General features: G+C 38.5%; 2 long non-coding RNA genes across 2 annotated transcripts; one reads left to right on the top strand and one right to left on the bottom strand.

Annotated features, from left to right (window-relative positions):
- Window positions 1–2,360: 2,360 nt before the first annotated feature.
- On the bottom strand, window positions 2,361–3,886 carry LOC149988435 (uncharacterized). Its single transcript, XR_016504421.1, has 2 exons — window positions 3,717–3,886; window positions 2,361–3,402 (listed from the first exon to the last, which is right to left on the bottom strand). It is a non-coding gene; the product is annotated as an uncharacterized LOC149988435 (long non-coding RNA).
- Window positions 3,887–4,092: 206 nt separating this feature from the next.
- Window positions 4,093–5,386, top strand: LOC149988436 (uncharacterized). The gene is made up of 2 exons (XR_016504630.1): window positions 4,093–4,990; window positions 5,187–5,386. It is a non-coding gene; the product is annotated as an uncharacterized LOC149988436 (long non-coding RNA).

The following is a 5,386-nucleotide window of genomic DNA, read 5'->3' on the forward strand; positions in this document are numbered from 1 at the left end:
GCGCACCTTCCGATCCTTATGTGTCCATGCTTAACTGCCATCTCTATCCGCAATGGTGGAAGCAGTTGAAACCTGGAAGCACACTGGACACGACAATCAAAGCTCACCATTCAGATCAGTCAACTTCATTTGAAGATTCCAAATGCTTGGTTTCATCAACGCAGTTTAATTAGGAAGTATTGTGATCCTATAATGAAGCTAAGATTTTAACTATGTCTTTTGTATCTCCCCTGTGCAGAACCTCAAGTGCTTCATCTGTTGTCATGAATGACGCAATACTTTAACTTCGAGCCATGGATACAAGTTCTTGATGCATGGGCTCACGCATGAAGAAACTAAGTCATGGACGCTGTGTTTGTTGCACACGTTTAAATTTTTCTTACAACCTCTTCCGTAGTCTCATACACCTTCATGATCGTGAATTGAGTCCTCTGGAAGTTGATGTCGTTTAGGCGGAGTTTGGAACAACCTAAAGTCTACTGGATAAACTTAAGTGGCGTCCATCATCTACCAAAAATAAGCATGTCAAATCATGTTGCCTTCCGCAGTCAAAATCCTCTTTCACTCTGAAAGAGCTCTGAATTCCAAGTTGTATGCAAGAGAGTAAGTGGATAGTTGTAAGTATATGATTCCCACTGAAGGCGTATCGTTCAGACGTGGGACCACTGATGTTGAAGTGCGATAATTGGATGCAATGCCAACGCCTACGTGACCATCGTCTCGTTGCAGCACCAATTTCTACAGGTCGAAAAGGAAGGCGGCAAAAAAAAACCATAGAGTCAGATCTGAAAGAATTTAGAACCAGAACTCGCTGAAAGTAATCCTTCACGAGGAATACATGAATACTCTGCATTTCAGAGCTTCCCCTCACAGCCCACAACTAAAAACACGGGGCAGATCCTTGCTTGACTGCGAAGATGAGATTCTTGCCCGAAAAGGACAAATCTCCCAGATGCGCAAGCATGTTGCATGACTGTACTTCATCGTAAATATCTCAGAATTTCACATCCAAGAATGACCACATTGTCCGATTTCCACTCAAACTTAATCGTTATCCGTGACTTACCGTTGGAAATTTTCCACAATCCAATTAGACCGAACATCTTTACTCTAGACGATCATCAAATCTCCGCTCAATCATCCTCGCTCTCCTCCACAAATAATTTTAGCGTCAATAGCCCCAACTAAAGCCTCGCACAATACTCCTCATATTCACATTTCAGTGCCAGAGGTGAATCACTGTAATTATCTTACAGTGCTCTCCAAACAAAGATCACTACCTCGAAACCTTCGAATACGGTTCAAATGTGGGTATTTCGTGAAAGACTTTTCACAGGGCAGAGCGTGCACAGCAGAACAGCAAGGGGAGGTAGAGCGGGAGTGGGAGCCCACTGAGAGAGACGGTTGTCCCAACTCGAACGCGGAACACGAGACCTTGATTCCTACATCCTCCCATGTACGCGAAATTTATAGAGCTGACTGTTGGCAACGAAAGAATGCAATGCGAGCGCAAAATTTGCTGGTTAGAAATAGCTCTGACAGTCTCCCTCTGCAGTGTGGTGTTTTCATGAACATCGACCTGCATGGTGTGAGGGTACTGTATCATCTTGTGCACTTTCGCTGAAAGAGAACGCCGAACACCAGTTCACCCCACAAGAGCAGACTTGTCGGCATGCTTATCAGTTGACAACATGCAAGAGCCGTCAGTGCCCACTTTTCAACCTTCCAATGCCATCAAAGCTACAAACCTTTGGTCACAAGATTAGCATGCGTATCTTGTGAAAAAAATTGGTTCAACCGATGTAGAGGGATTGTGTATTTAAAACGTATCTCAGCTACAAAAATGGCCGACACTACGGAAGGGAAAGATGTTGGGGTTGAGCGAGGCGAGATCCTTTCCTTCCTATAATGCACCAATGGCCCACGACAACAGCCCAGCACTCTAATCCAATACTAAGTCAGATTTTACTCAAGATAGCATTCTTCCTCAATTTGAGTTTGAACATTTGCCTCAGATTTTAATTCTGAACCAGTAATCCAAGCATTTCACTCTACAAACCAGTAGTTGCCATGCATTGGCCAACATATTATTCGAATAACCTGTTCGTACTGGCATGAATCAATCCAACAAACAAATGGTGGCATTGGCACTGCATAGGATTTTAAAGCCTTGATCATCCAACTCTTAACTAGCCCACTCACTTCCAAAGATAACCTAGCACAATATTCAGATATGCTCCTTTTTCATGTTTGCCTGCATTTGGTTCAGAATCACTATCCAGTCCAATATTCGGAAAAACCTGATCCAAGCATAAAAAGCGCTTTTGAAATGTAATAACAGCAACGTAAGGATTCGGAGGGAACTCAACATGTAAACATTCTATAAAAGAACCTCCAATTACCGGCGACAATATGAAACTTCATAAAGGAGTACTCATGAAAAATGAATACAAATTACTAACCCAACATCCAGCTATCTCTCAACTTCATGATGCTGCTCGTTTATTCACTACCAATCACCACAAGAAGCGGTGAAACTGCTTAACAACCTGACAAAGAAATTCTATCTCATCACTCTTGAGAAAAATATAAATCGGATTTGCCTCACATACCAATTACTACTTCACACTAACGTCAGTTTATGGGCAATCTCTCACAAGAAGAGGAATGAGCTCATCCTTTGTCCTCCTCATCACTGATGGGCTGTATATACTACACAAGCCGAGGACCAAGCTGGGAATACAGCCTTCAGATATTGGAGAGTTGTGGATGCATTTTCTTGTGCTCAGTTCAAAATCGTGTCATGCTCAATCACCATTTTCTCTATGGAGATAATTCAATTTAAAAAGTAAAAACTCTCGGATGTTACATGATCCGCTGAGGCAAGTTCGTCATTACGAGTATTTGCAAGGCTGAGCACCTCGGATATTCACAGCCATTCAAAAACCTGAATCACGTTACGCCTCCGCAGTATTCCCAGATGCACATGACACACACAAACACACTACAACTTATACCACCCCAATCTGAAACTGTGTATTGGTGCAGAACTGAAGTCGTGGCATTCGCTGAGTTTCTTAGAAATTGATGCTCTAAATTTTTGCAAAGCTTGTGAAAAGGGACCACACAGCAAGGTAATCTGGTACATGGAGGATTCACAATACCCAAAATTCTCAAAATCTTATCCACGTAGATGGAAAAAACCACAAACTATGGACCCCGCATTGATTCGAACCAAATTATCATGCGCCAGATGCAGAAAGAATGCAATAATTGATTTCCGCATTACCGAAAGCAACTCCATAAGTTGAAATCTGATCTCACCAGCTAACCAAACAGATACTGTCACGGTTCTTTTGGTGCTCAGCAAGAGAAGATCAAGTCCCCTAGCCCTCTCACTCTCTGCAACTCACAACCAATCAGCAAACATCACATCCACGAATTAGGCAACACGGTGGCTCAACTATTCAAACTCGCAGTTCCACAGATCCAAAAACTCCATTGTAACAGGAACTCAGCAATCATCGCGATACCAAAATCTCTCGGTTCATCAACGTTCTGCTATTTCCTGCAACTGAGGCCGCTAGGAGTCCCGTCACTGAAACCAAAGCTCTATTTCCGCAAACGAAAAGATCTACCCAACACCTACAAATGGCTCCTACAAACATCGTCGACAGAATCCAGAAACTACATGAGCTTCGATCAGTGTAACAAACCGAAATCGCTCGAATTCGAAGACCTTAAATTAGGGGTTTCTATGATCCTTCACCCGGACGACAAATCCCAAGCCCAGCTCTCCGCATGAAGAAGAATAGCAGAGTTTTTATCACTAATTGAAGCGACTGGTGGCCTGCTTGCGATTTAGCGCCAAATTTGGTTGTGTTATTGAGAAGAAGAAGAAAAAAAAAAAAAAAAAAAAAAAAAAACATTTAAAATTTGATTCTCGAACATGATTGCGATGGTAGAATTTAGGTATTCGATAATTGGATACGTATATCGGGAGTAGCTTTTGATGGGAGCTCTCCTTTTTTGGATGCTACTATTAACTTTTTTTTTGACGCGGACTAATCACTAAAGTTGGGGGATGCTTGAATAACCTACATGATTTTGTTGGATTATGACCTAAATTTATAAATTAGTTCACATGATGGACAGAATTCACAACAGAATAGTTCACATTGAAACTTTCTAATTATCAAAACTTGGGTTGACGTGTCCATTTTATGATGTTCACAAAATTTTAAATAAGTCATTTGAAATAAACCGCATTTTTATTTAGAAAAAAATAATAATCAATGGTTTTTCAAAAAATTAAAATTTGGAATTTCAATATTTAGTGCACAGTAAGGAATACATGTGTACTTTGATTTTTTATTACTGTGCTGGATTATTTTTTTGAAGAAACATAATAACTCGTGGTTAAAATGATTTAAATAAAAATTAATTATTAAAAAAACACATGTGTTTTGTAACAAATACAAATAAAACATATTGCTATGATATGATTTTTTTAATCACATGCCCAAAAATATTTCAAAATGCAATATATTTTTCTTTTCTAGAATTTTCGACATGATATGTTTGGATAAATATTACTTACTAAAAATGAGTTTTTGATGAAACATATTCTAAACACCTTCTGTAGACATGCACTTTTTTTTCAACTATTATTCCTGCCATTATCTTAAAATGTTTTTTTTTAATGTGTTTTGATAATCTAAGGACAAGTGATGACAAAATGCCACGTTATATTTATACACAAAGGAATTTTGTCAATTGTGACCATTTGATTGCATGATGGTGTATTAGGATCATTGTTTCCTATAATTTAAATTCTGTGGCCAAAAGGAATCAGAATGTTTTGTATTTAAGAACAGGAATATTTCTATGTTCATGTGTGGTATATTTGGATGGACATAAGACAAAGTACTTAATGTTGTATAGGATATTAAATGCTTTGTTGGTCTATTTGAACTTGTGGAAGTTCAAGGTACAAGTAAATGTGTGTGGGTTATGTAAATTGTGAGAGAAATAAATAAATAAATAAAACTATCTTATAAATTTTCTAACACATGCATTGGTGCTCTTCTATATTGCACGCAATGTTACATTGTGCTCTTCTAAATACAATTCAAATTTGCTGTTTAAAGACTATTAAATGATGAAGTTTTCTTCTGTAATGATAGGCTTGCACCCACATTTATCAAACCAACCACTTTGGTCCATTGATTCAAAGAATCAAATCTGAATGCTTCAAATTTCAACATATTAGTCACGAGAAAGGTGTTGTGAAAATTCTGAAAATTTTATGTATTGAAAAGAATAATTACAATAATAATATGTCAGTTAATTAAATGTTATTAAATAGATAAAATCAATACAATCA

This window comes from Physcomitrium patens, chromosome 8, assembly GCF_059467195.1.
Source record: "Physcomitrium patens ecotype Gransden chromosome 8, ASM5946719v1, whole genome shotgun sequence".
In the NCBI taxonomy this organism is placed as follows: domain Eukaryota; kingdom Viridiplantae; phylum Streptophyta; class Bryopsida; order Funariales; family Funariaceae; genus Physcomitrium; species Physcomitrium patens.